Below are 13,596 nucleotides of genomic sequence, written 5' to 3' on the forward strand. Positions count from 1 at the left end.
CTCGAGACGACCTGAAGGGGAAAGTGTCAGCGTCGAGGAAGCGATCTCTAGTACGGCGATCCTCTTGTTCGGGAGGTGCGTCTTCGTTCGGCACGGGCGCTTTCTTAGACAACGCATTAGATGAGTAAACGCGGGTAATCTCTTGCACGGCTCGTCGGCTCCGCTTGAGAACCACCTGGGACTTCGTAATGTCCTCAAGACGCTGTTCGCCACGCACTCAGATCAAACTTGCCAGCGTATAGCGTAAGGCGCACATTTGCCTACGCCTCCGCCACTAGGTATACGTGTATGCGCAGCCTACTTTGTCCTCTGCGAAAGAGAGGGAGAGAGAGAAAGCGAGTATTGAGACAGCCCCCAGACAAGAAAAGAAAAATGCAGACGGGGCGAACTGTTATATAACTGTTATTGTCAAATCTACCCCACTAATTGCTGTAGCTATAACAAATAACTGGCATTAACTGATGCCCATATCTCTGCAGCGGGATCGATTTAGCGGGCATTCTCACCTATGTGGAATTCAAGCTACGCTAGCAACCAAGGGCCCGCTGTCAATTATTTGAGGTTTGAAAGTTTGCTCTCGCGACGCTTAGCCCCAACGTAATTCTCCCACTCTTTCTCGCATTTCTTTCGAGCCGTCGGCGTAAGAGCAGTCCTTCCCATCAAAACAAATACGCCAGTGCAGAAAAAAAAAAGCTAGCAACAGCGTAAAAATACGCGGGATCTGTCGCCTTTGAGCTGGCTGGCATCGATTCATCTGGCGCCCGAGAGGCGCGCGTCGCAGGATCACTCAGCGCAATGCGATGGGTGGTGGTGGCGGCGGCGGCGGCGGCGGCATCGGAATCGGGGGTATATTTTCCGAAGGCGACGCCTCGATGGCAAACAACCTGTTCGAAATGGGTCACTATGTATAGAGCCCCCTAGGCTCTCTTACATGGCTTTTCTTTTCTTTTCGTTACTCTCGTAGTTCCCGCATTTCACCGGGACACGAAGGTGTCTGTTCGCTCCGTGATAGCTGGGTGTGCAAAATCGGTGCACTTCGGTGCTCTGCGCTTTTTTTTGCGTAAAACCAAATTGCACCCTTCGGGTGCGATACCTAGTGACCTTTCTAAGAAAAGAGCTGTGTGCGTGGAACGCGAGGGGCGCTCTGAGGGACGCCCATTTCTGGAAGGTAAACATACGGCGCATGCGCAGCAAATTCCCAGACTGCTGGGGATACTTGAAATTGATGAGTAACTCTGGGTTGACCTCTTTCAGTTGAACGAGACGTTTTCTTTTTTACACGCATGCGTACGGGAATTTATAGGTATATACCTCACCAAAAAAGAGTTATATCTGTGTGGCAGTTAGTTCGTGGACACTGGCAGTCACCTGCATGTTGTTCCCCCAGCTATATTGGAACGCTATCGCCAGTCAGAAACTTGAGATTTGTGAACCAAGATGCGGTTGAGAGAGAGAGAGAGAGAGAGAGAGAGGGGGAGGCATTTGCCCCTTTTGGTTGATTTGATTGATTTTAGCGTTTAACGCGCCAACGCAACGCAGGCGGTGAGGCGCGCCGTAGTGGAGGGCTCCGGATTAACTTTGACCACCTGGGGATCTTTGTCGTGCGCCGAAATCTCGAACACACGGGCGTTTTTGCTTTTCGCCTCCATCAGAAAAGCGGCCGCCATGGCCGGGAATCGAACCCGCGTCCTTCTGCTCGCAGCACAACGCCTTAGCCACTGAGCTACCACGGCGGGATTTGCCCTTTTGGCTAGGGCCTCCTCATTCCAAGGGGTCACTGGATTTCCACATTGGTGTGTCTTCCAGGGATCTTGCCAGGCTGGTGGGGGGCTTATAGTCTTCTGGACAAAGCCTTCCATCGATATCTGCTGCTGTAGCGTGGAAGGTTCAGTCAGCTACTCCCTATTGCTTCTGTCTACTTTGGAGCACAGCCATCACATGTGCTCTTGGTGGTCGATCGGTAAGTGGCATACCGCACACATTGTGGCGAAGCCGTTGTGCAGTCTTTAAACATATTGAGAGGCAGTGGCAGCCGGCCTTTTTATTCCGTCAGCCGCTGAAACGAGAGCAGCCACAAGCGATGATGATGATTAGCAGCCAACGAAGTAGACGATGTGTTCCGCGGTACTAGAACTTGATGATGGTGATAATACGAAGGTGAAATAAATGAATTTCAGTGGTTCGGAGCTTTACGTTTACAGTACGTATACTTTGTCGGGTGTGAGTGAGATTTCAATGCTGTTGCGACCAAATTAACACCACTTTGAGTTGATAAAACTTTACAGGTCCTATATTACCCCGGAAAGGTAGGTAATGACGTCATAATTTGACATGATTGCGTAAAGTAAACACTGGTTATAACAATATAGCTTTACTTCAAATTTTTATGGACCCCACCCCAATGCAAGAGAGTAAATCGTATCCCCTTTTAATGAAATGCCATTTTTGATAAAGTGACTCCTTTCTACGAGGGATTTGTTATAACGAGGGGGTTTCAGCTGGTATAACAGCTATTAAGATAATCCTCGCCACAGCGCCTGGCCAGTAAAGCACTCGAAATACACGAGCGGAACTCGTCGCTATACAGACGGTGAGCCAGTGCGCAGAGCCTCTCCGTGACAAGGTGCTCGGCCGTTTTCAATTCCTTCCTGAGGCGAAGTGCAGAAACTTTCGCTCGACAGAAGCTCAAGCGGATTATTTCACGTGTGCACATTCCAGAAGGCGTACCCGTCTCGCGAGTTCGCATTCTCTTCGCCGGATATTCGGGGAACCTAACTGCCTTTGATCGTTTCTTCTAAAATTTATGATTGCGAACAAAGAGCACCTTTTAGAACCGCTTTGGTGCCAGCCGCATTTCGGTGTTCGCTGATAGGGCAAAGTTTGAGGTATAGAGGGGCGTCATACGTGCTATGGGCGCCAACTCTCTTTTCACCGAACTGATACTCGGTGGGGAGAAGGGGGGAAGGGCGGGAACGTCCGGAATGGAAAATCATGCAATGTTGTTCCAGTGGCTTCCGAAATAAGTTCTAGAAAATAACTTAAGTAGAACATCCACACGCAGACAATGTTATTGATTGCGTTGCTCCTTTTGTCACTACTAGCACCGCATTTATATTAAGGTACACTTTTCTAAGTCAGTATTTTGACGGTGGAGTTACAAAAGGGCTGTCTCTTTGTTGGTGGCACTGCGCTGAAAACTGCGTGGCACGAACGACTGGAACAAAACTGCGTCTACGCATTCTGCATCATTTGCGCAGCATAATCTATCTCTGTACTGTTGGACCGAAGCCCAATTTAGCACACGGGTAAATATCGCGCACGCACTGCGGTGTGCAAACGGTTTGCACTAAGGTGTTGCAGAAGGAAAGAACACGAAGTTGTTTTCAGTATCTTTGCTAACTATCCCTGCACTTTCCATGACGAGTCTGAGTCAGCATAGAGGAAGGTGACGTCTAGGTATGACGTTCAGGTACTGTACGCAATTTCAACTGGGCGTATTTGTATTATCACTGGTAATACAACGTTAAATTTCACTCTTATTCCAACCTTCATTGCATTTCAACAGTCCACTAAAATGGAGATGCCATAATCGCACGACGTATTACCGGTCGGGTTCGGAAATTTGATAAAACGAAAGGAAGGGAGTGCGTACAAGAACTGATGCCACACGTCGAGTACTCAAGCTTTACGCGACTCTGCAAGGCACTTTGGTATACTATACATGGTTAGGGAAGATTCGAACCCTTCGCTCGTTGTATCTTCAACTCACGTCGAACGTGTTGCGGCTGTGCTGGCGCACGAACTGTGGGATGTTTCTCGAACGTGCGCCGGACTTCCAGGCGCAGATAATACGACCCGACGTTCACTTCAGCCGCGCAGAGGCGTTCCCCTCGAAGAACCGTGGTGTCCCGTCGCGATTAGTTGGCCCCGTGCTGGGAGCCGGTGATCGTTTGTCACAGCCGGCGGCTTGTTTGACTGGCCTGCGCTGCCCTCATACGTGCACTCCGAGAAAACCAATACTTTCTCGCGAGACAGCGCGGCGGCTTTGGGGGGACAGCACGTGCGCCATGCTCTACATTGGTCGCGTTTGAGACCGCGCATGCTCGCCGGACACCTTATAGGGACACTGGAATGAGTTAGTCGAAAACTTATTCGCGGCTGCATTGTGCAGTTTAACCCATATTATGCACAACTTCGATTTCATGAAATATAGAACCTTAATTAGTTCGTCTGTGATCGGCGGCACAAGAGAAGACACCTCGTGCCGTTCGCGGCCGCTGCACCAAAGCCGGGGGATCACACTGGTTTTCAATGCGTTTTCATGCTGTCTCAGCATTTAAATATTAATGCGCACCCATTTAGTGGTTAATACCAACTTTTGTGTTGAGGAGGCCGATGAAGACATTCTCGGGCGAGCGTGTTTGTTCTCCATTTATTTGACCTTGATGTCGAAGCACCCCTGGGTAGCGACTGTAGTGTGCACGAACGTTTGTGTTTATTCGTGTAATCAGTAATTGCGACGTTACAACGTTCTCGGGTTGCGGGGGTTAGGGTCCCTGCAGGCCCTCACGGCTCCTTGGCTGCAAGTCAGGATAAGTACTCTTTCTGTTTCGCATGTTTTATGCGTGGTACCTGCTCCATACTAGCATACTAGAACCTCTTCCTCCATGGAACGACGTAGCCGGAATAATCACAAATCCGCTACTTAAAAGCATGAACAAAACAGAGAACACAGAGGTGAGGCAACAACAGGCAGACAAAATAGACGGAATTGCTACGTACAATTAAAAGCTGCGCTATATCACCCCGATGCAATTTACGAAAAGAAGATCATTCAGGTGATGCTGCACTAATTGCTCAAGACGTAAAAGATATCCGAAGATGAAGGGATGCTCCATCGGTCAAGGCAGCAGAGATACAAGAAATGCTTTTTATAGAATGGCTTTGTCGGCACTTGGCTGCCCACGATAGCCACCTCCGCATTCCCGCTCTAACGAAGCTGCATAGATAACTCGACTGCCTCTCTGACCTCGCCCAAATAAACAAAGCGCTGAGGGTGATCGATGCGCCTCTGGCACGTGGCGCCCTGGCCACGTTCTTATCTACCTTTTATAGGGAAGCCCTGTTTGGAGCGACAAAAATGTGGCCAACAAGATAGAGCGTCCTTACCCTCCTATTCCTGCGACCTTCTCAAGGCTGTCTCTGCCGTCGTATCATCGGCGCCGTCCTCATCAGTTTGTCTTTGGACCCTGTTCAGTCACGTGTATACACTGCGCTGTTGTTAGCCCCGCTGTTCACCTCCGCGTCCAGTGGAGGCGCGCGGTAAGAAACAAGTGGCAGTCATATCAAACATGTTCGCTTTATAAGCAATCTCGTCAGAAGCTTCGGAATGTTTTCATGGGGTGTGAGGACAACCGCTGATGATGATGATGGCGCTGATGATGATGACGTTTTGGAGCTTGAGGACACCTTTTTCTCTTTTCCCATTTTTCTGCCACTCAAATTTGATGAGTGCCAGCATTTCGCATTTTCCTTTTGCATTTCGTGTTCCTAGAAACCAGTGTACAGTTCCCTGTTTTCTTTCAGCATCTAAACAGTTTTATCGCGAAGGTCAGAATTGACTTTTTCAGTGTTTAGTTTTTCACTTCATGGATTCTACACAATGTAATGGTCAAGGCAGTTCTTGGTTTAGTCGAGAAGAGCAATCGTACCCTCTGCGTGGCACTCGAAATGCACTTTCAAGCTGGTACGCGTGATTCAATCGACATCGTGACTGGAATTTTGTGAAGGAGAGAATTTATTCCCCCTCACATGAACAGCAAGGCTCTAATGATAGCAATGTGTCAGTAACAATCTGTAAAAAAGCTAGGCGTATGGGCAAAGTCCTTGGCAGACGGGACGTGTTATGGCAAAATGCCCCACTTATATTAGGCTTCGCAATTTTGACCATCCTACGGTTACCCTTTTGAACCCCCTTATTTTTTGAAGCCATGGCTTGTCTCACTGTGTCAGTACCAGAAGGGGGGTCTGAACCCCTTTTTTTCGACAGCAAGTAAAGGGGGGGGGGGGGCGCTCCAGCTCCCCCTGCCTACACCCGAACCCCCTTTCCGGGGCCCCTGAGTGTCGTCGTGCCCTGAGCCGTCGAGCTGGTATAGGAATCGCATACGATTCCCCCATCATACGCGGATTAAAATTTCTGCCGTCAAAATTCGTGTTCAGTACGAGGAGTTGAGGCCAGGCCGTACATTTTCAAAGTGAATATCTGCAGCCCGCAAGCGCCGTAATAATTTTTTTTCGGGGACCATAATTCTGGGTCAGTGCCTACAATGCCGCGGGAGCCGAATTGCAGAACCCCGAATACTGAAAGAACACATTTTACAACTTCGGGGGAGAGCCGCCCCGCATGCCTTTTGGGGCATTCTTTTCCTAAACGGGCGCTGGATTACTAGGCGACATTTCGTACGCCGGGTCCTCCAGTTTTACAGCGAAATTAACGATGGCTAGGGTCCAGCAGATCGTTTCTGGCTACAGACCGACCATAGACCAACAATTTTCTGCGAATGAAAAAAAAAATTCATAAAAATAGAAAAAAGGTCCCAGGGCCTCCATATTTCGATATGATGGCGCATATTGACCCTGGAAAGACGTCTTTCTATTAATGCACTTGTGGTGAGCGGTGAAGCCATCATTAAAAAGATCGGTGTAAGCATGGTCTTTGTAAGCTGGCTTTCCCACATTGCGTGTTTCACAGTGAGGATTTGGAAAGATAGAAAGAAATGATTGATCTGTAACTTTTTCCTTTGTTACCCCCCTTACTCAATGCCCTGAACAGGGTCCTGTAAGGTATTTTAAATAAATAAATTGGAGAAAAAATGCCCGCCAGGTGGGATCCGATCCCACGACCTCCAGAATACCGGTCTGGTGCGATGACCACTACGCTACCGGCGGGGCTATCTTCCCCTCCACTTTCTGGGGTATTCATGTCAATGTAATTTTTTTTTCCTGTGCTAGAAGGTGGTAGCCAGCGCCACTCCGACTTCTCGGGGTGAAGGGGACCTTCTTTTTAAGCCCCGGGCCGTGACTCGAGTAAAGGTGCCATAGGGAGCTTAATTCAACGCTGGTCGACCACTCTCGACATGTCGTAGGCACTCGAATCACGGCCCGGGGATTAAAAAGAAGGTCCCCTTCACCCAGAGAAGTCGTAGTGGCACTGGCTACCACCCCCAAGCACAGGAAAAAAAAATTACATTGACATGAATACCCCAGAAAGTGGAGGGGAAAATATCCCCGCCGGTAGCGTAGTGGTTATCGCACCAGACCGGCATTCTGGAGGTCGTGGGTTCAGATCCCACCTGGCGGGAGTTTTTTCTCCACTTTCTTTCTATCTTTCCAAATCCTTTATCTGTTTCAATGACCTACCACATCCTCCCTTTTGCTTTCCGAGGTTTTCTTGACTGCCAACCCTTATTTCCGTGTTATTTCTACGCGCCCCTCATTTCCTATTCTGAATCGCTATATATATATATATATATATATATTATCTTTTGCCATTTAGGTCTGCGGCCTCGGCAGAGTGATAGCGCCGCTTTGTCGCAACCCTGATATGGCAACTTCAACCTTCACTTGAGTGACGGTATCGTCAATTATCGGCATGTCCAGGCACACACAATAGCGCCACGTGATGAGCGCGTATCACGGTGGCGCGAAAAAGGAGCTCCGAGCGGCCGCAGTAGCCCAGGGGCCGAATGACCCGGCGCCGCCCCGCTTCACGGGCCGATTACACGCCCGTTCCGTTAACCCCGAGAACGAGGCCACCACCGGCCAGCCGTGGTGGGCGACAACGAACCCGCGGTTACCGAACGCCTTTTGCCAGCACTGCCCGGCTGTCTCTTCGAGGTTCGTGTCTCGATATGTCCGCCTAAATTCGCTCTTTTTGCGGCGACCTGTATTATTTTTGCAGTCACTGAGGTGTTGCGTTTCTACTCTTCAAGAAAAACAAAAAGAAGCTTTTTTTTTTTTTTTGTCTCGCAAAACATGTTTTGCAGTGTGCGGCGCGTGGTGCTTGGCGTCGATCTGCAGTAATCAGCGTAATGGTGTTGCAGCCGTCATGCACGCATGTATACCTTTGCGACATGTCATGCTCGCAGGTTGTTTTAATGTTTCTTCGTTTGTTCTAATAATACCCAAAATGGGAGTTACTATACATTTGAGTTGACGTAGCGGATGTATATCGCCTCTATGAGGTATGCAGGTACATAAATTTGTGGTGCCTATGCTAAGGGAATTTAAGATACTTGGCTGGGACGCCCCCATTCCTTTAAACGCATACAATCGCAATTGAATACATTTGGAACTCAGAAGATACATTTTATTTAAATTATGGCTCTTTTTACGCGCAGAGGCTACACCTGGGTTATGAGGCACGGTGTAGTGGAGGGCTCCGGATTAATTTTGACTGCCTGTAAATCTTTAATGCACGCCGAAATCTCGACACGCGGGCGTGTTCGGTCTTCGCCTCCATCTAAAAAAGAGGCACATTCTGAGGTATATATGTGACAGCCGCTATCAATTGGTTGAGTCCGCTTATTAGAAGGCATCGTTGCGAGCTACCTTTTATCAAACACATCTGTTTGGACAAACGTAAATAGCAAATGTCATTTATTATGATTCCCTTCAACAATTAAATCTTGCGAGCGGGTCTGTTATATTTTTTTTACAGCAGAGCTGTTTAACGTGTTAGTCCCGCCGCTGAGCGTTACCAGAAAACTCCCCCCAGCCGAGCGCACGTGAGCGTGCGCCTCGTGAGGAGCGCTCGGCGTCGGCCAGCTCGACCTTCGAGAACACTCTGCCCAGCCTTCGTGGCATGATCTCTCGCGTGCTGTTCTTCTCGCCAGTTCACGCGCGTTCGCGCCTGAAGTGGGGAGCACAGACGCCGAGTTTGCGCTACATACGCCGAGTTTGCGAAGCCGGTTGCCGCGGGTTCTAGCGCGTGCTAACGCGGTCCACTGCGGGGGAGATGTGAAAGGCTGCGGACAAAACGATCCGGGCCTGCCAGTCATGGAGGACATTAAGCGGCGAGTTCGGAAATCCCTGGGAGGTGCAACAGTCGGATCTTCCACGAAGGGAGAGGGGCCGCCAGCTCCGCAGTTTCTCCAGCCTTGCACCACTATTGCAAGCTGCGCCAGTTTTTTTTCTCGTAAACAATGTATACTCCTGACCCGTATTATTTATGCAGAGCCTTATCATGAAGAGCTAAACGGAAGCCCGAATTTCAAAAAGATGTGTAAGGGCTGGTACAGTACGAATATCTGTCGGCGCATCGGCTGATATCCTTAAAGACTAATTCCGTTGTCGCCGCTTTGTAGAGCCTTATATACAAACAAAACCATAGAGGCCGTTATTTGCGCTGCACAAGCTGCTACCCTCAGCGAGGCATGATTACTTAATGCGCGCACTTGTGCCACATTACCTCATACCTTCTTAACCCAATTCGAGCTCCTCGCTAAGGCGGATCTTGCGACGTACGCCGCATAACCTGTTACATGATATTCCCCTTTTGGCTTCGTTCTTGTGTCGTCAATGAAGTCACTTATAGTTTCTGCCCACTCCCACTTAATTTTCCTCCATGAATTAAGACCCCCACCCCCCTCCAACCCCCTGCTATGGTAAACAGGCCGTATCCCTGCCGCCATTCTCTAAAGGACTTTTCGCCTGCAGTGAAACTGCGACTGGACCGCGCAATCGAGGGCTCGTATCGGCCACGCGTGCAGGATGTGAATGGGGCAGTCCCACCCCTATCGCAGCCTCGAATCGGCGGGCCGATTAGTCCGGCAGGAGCCGAAATGAGATGGCTCCTTCTATGTATACGTAATAATCGCGCTCATCCGTATGATTGCCTGTGGCGGTGGTGCAAGGTTTAGGCCTTGTTGTACATCACAAGGGTAATTTGGTGGTACGTCTTGCCGCTAGCTTGTAGTCCTACATTAGCTTTCCCCTCTAACCCTCTCGCTGCATCACGCTAGCTTCTCACTTTATTTGAGCGAATGTGGTTCCCTCACGTAAGGGGGGAGTAGAGAAGGTGAACGGAAGTGGGGGGAGGAACGCCTTATCGTGCTCCCATCTGTCAACAACCGTGCAGGGATGACAAGATGGGGGAGAGCCCAGAGTGGGTTGGAAAGAGAAATTAAACATAGTCAGATGCAAGCGCCCTCTGCTCCGAGGTGGCAGTGATCTGAAAGAAGACGGGTTATTCGAGAAGGTTGGCCTGCTCCTCCCCTTGCGGGCACGAACTTAATTACCGCGGCTAATTTGAAACGCGGTCGGGCCGGGACGTCCCCTGAGAGGTTTTGATTACATGTATTATTAAATGCCTGTTTAGCGAGCGCATAACGTTGAAAACAGACTTCGAAGCTATGTTTTATGCGAATGAGGATGCGCGGATTGACAAAGTGACAAAGACAGGCTACAAAAAAATCGTCAAGCAGCTCACGGTTGTCACTAAACTTAAGTTGGCCCAAGCTTAATGTAAGTTTAAGTTGGTGCCTCCCGTAATATTATGAACCACGATTTGGTGAAGCATTCTTACTCGCTTCGTTTCGCCTGTCACAAAGTAACTATTCGCGCCAGTATGTCGATGTTATCAGCGTTCAAAGTAAGCATGTGCTTGGTGTGCATCGAATGACGGTCAATCTTCCGTATGTTGGAGGAGGGGGGGTGGGGGGGCATTGTAGTGTTGTGTCGTGACGGACCGCACAGTGCACTGTTAAATTTTCTTACGCGTGCTTAGTAATAACCTCAACGAGCTATATTGACAGCGTCGAATGGGTTCAACTGCTGTTAAATGTGGGTGGTCTACCTTGCCTCTCAGCACTTGGACCAATAAGGGCTTCATTTGCATAAGATCATTTCCTGTCATTTGTTCAGAGCTCTAGTGTACTTAGCAGTGAACAAAGCAAGGAAGGACAAAAAACAAAAGAGTGAGAAAAGAGTCAACTTTGGCCTCGCAATCGAATATTTCGGCAACGGTGGGTTTGCGTGCTAAAGAATTTCTAGTTTCAGCGTCTGGTTCTTTCATTCCTCTGCTCCTGAGCACGGATAGCCTCACTGATTGGCGAAAAAAAGCTGCGGAGTGCGCATTCCTGCATTTATTATCTTAACCGAAAATGCGCATACACTGGTACGCATAGTTTCGCATGATATGAAGAAACCACGCCGCATAACGGCGCATTACGAGATATACACCAGGCCTTGTACTTTTGTTTGTTCTCCCATTCTCGTTTCTTTCTGATGCGCTGTATAGCCTCTACATCTTCGCGCAATATACTATTTTGAAAAGCTCAGGGGAGCGTTTGATTTACTTTCTCTCCTGTCTAACTGTCGTCTTATTAAGCTGCTGGCAATAATATTTTCTTGTTCTTTCTTTCTGTTCTAGGTAAGTGTGAACGCTGGAACGCCAAGCGGAATTGAGTGAGTGGTCAAAATGTCAACGTAAGTTTTGATGCCCCCAAAAGTTCAACTCTCAGAATCCGTTCGTCGTGTAGTCACCGCCGTGGGTACTTTCTGGTAAAGCCACGTACTATGCTATTTCTGGGCCCTTGCCGTCACACACAAAAGAGAACATCCACTCTGACATGTATACTGGGAATCACATCCCAACCGACTTGCATGACTGGATGTCAAAGAATATAGTGCTTTATCTTTTCATTACGAAGTTTAAGTAAACTGAAAATAACAATGAAGTACGCGTAGTAGCTCATCTACGCTAATCTTCAGCATGTTCAAAATGAGGAGTGCGGTGCATCGCAACCGGTTTGACTGCTGGACAAAAATTGTTTGCATAAATTGAGCAACCAGGAGAGCACGACCTTCTGCAGCTTTAAAAGACGCATGCGAATGGCGAACGCGAAGCCTTATATCGTGAGCGGATCTAGTGACGCGATCAGTGTGATTGCGATAGCGAAAGTGCTGCCCCGATACGCTGGAGTTCTTTTTTTTTTTTTTGCCAATCTTGGCCAATCTCTCTAAGTGGGTATTTTTGGCGTGACAAACGTGCGCCGGGGTTTTAACTGCTGGGCGGTCGCGACGAGCAAGTCACGCAGTGCCGCTCCCTGCTGGCGATAACTCTGTCTTTCGCAGTGCTTCCGGGCACAAAGGAAATAGCGAAAGCGTTTATTAAAGGGACCCTGCAACACTTTGTTCAACTTGCTTTGAAATCTTAAATGCTTGCAGAACGTAGTCACCCAGCACACCCAGTACTTATAGGGGGTCGCAAAGCACCTCAGCCAATATTTACTGCTCTAGGCCCATCAGATAACTTGCGAACTCCCTCAAAAGAATTTTCTCTTTCCCGGTCTTGACGTTCGTCGACGGCTCGAATTACGTCACTGAGGCCATGTAGCGGCTGTTGGCCCGTTTTCCTTCAGCTGCAGCAATGAACGCTTTTCGATAGCAACTTTAAAAATAGAGCCACAAAAACAAAGCAGAAACGGAAGGCTTATCCGGTGCGACGAGCAAATCGCGCAGTGCCGCTCCGGGCTGGCGATAACTGTTGCCTTCGCAGTGCTTCCAGACGCGAAGGAAAGAGTGAAAGCGTTTATCGAAAGTGTTTCAGGGTCCCTTTAAAGTGGAGCTTTCCATGCCTCACTGATGGTGTTCGATGTCACGCCAGAACGCACTTCAGGAAAACCAACTTTACAAAGTGGGTTTCACAAAACGAGGATGCTGATAAACGAAGGCACATCAAGCGCCTCAAGATAAAAACGCTTCCCGCGGTCGGAATCGAACCTGTGTCCCTCGCGTTATGAAGCCGACGTGTATCGATCGCGCCATTCTGACACGGTCGAAGCATATTGAATTTTGGACTTTGACTTTTACTCAGGTTGCATGTGAGAAAGCTTCGCGTTATAACCATCGATCTTTCTCTTAGGAAATGGGCTTTGATATTTTTTTTTTTGCAGAGTTTCAGGGTCCCTTTAAAGGTGTCACGTCATTGTACCCTCTCCTGCCCCTTCTATAGAGAGGGACGGTGCAATTCGCTGCAAATGTATCCGTGGCTTTTTTGTATTTAATTCGTGCCCGTGAACCTTAATCTTACTTTACTTTAAGCTTTCCGTGTCTATAACGCCAAAAGCTGAAAACGCCGGACCGGCAACCGAAATATACTTCCGTTGCAACCAACCTGCGATCACCGTCCGTTATAGTAATTTTAAACATGCGGGTCAGTGCGTTGCCGTGTCTTGTCATTAGTTTACCTTCCCAGGGTAGGGCCGCGGCACATAAAAAAAATGTTCAGTTACAATGCCGGCGTCTCAGCGTAAACTATCCTTGACTGCAAGTACATGATCCAATCTCTGGAAAGCACACCTGAACTGCGAATCCTCGACATTCTTTTTTACATCATTCGTTGTTGCGTTGATGCGAAGACCTTGGAAGTCAACCTTGAAAAGGGTGGGAGGGACCACGGGGAGCGGGGTATTCCACGTAGCCTTTTGTGCCGCGGGGTGGCGTGCTGTGCAGCAAACGACGTGGACGCTAAACAGCTATCGACAGCTCGGAGGCGATTAAGCGTCATCTGCGGGAAACATGACAGCGAGAGCC

General features: G+C 48.9%; 1 protein-coding gene and 1 non-coding gene across 4 annotated transcripts in view; both read left to right on the plus strand.

Annotated features, from left to right (window-relative positions):
• Positions 1-13,596, plus strand: part of LOC144152189 (uncharacterized) — a 648,411-nt gene that overhangs the window by 451,026 nt on the left and 183,789 nt on the right. The gene's annotated exons all lie outside the window — the stretch shown is intronic.
• Trnaa-ggc (transfer RNA alanine (anticodon GGC)) lies at positions 7,288-7,360 on the plus strand. The gene has a single exon. It is a non-coding gene; the product is annotated as a tRNA-Ala (tRNA).

Source organism: Haemaphysalis longicornis, unplaced genomic scaffold (assembly GCF_048455015.1).
Source record: "Haemaphysalis longicornis isolate Haplotype H1 unplaced genomic scaffold, Haemaphysalis longicornis Haplotype H1 scaffold_9, whole genome shotgun sequence".
NCBI classification, from domain to species: domain Eukaryota; kingdom Metazoa; phylum Arthropoda; class Arachnida; order Ixodida; family Ixodidae; genus Haemaphysalis; species Haemaphysalis longicornis.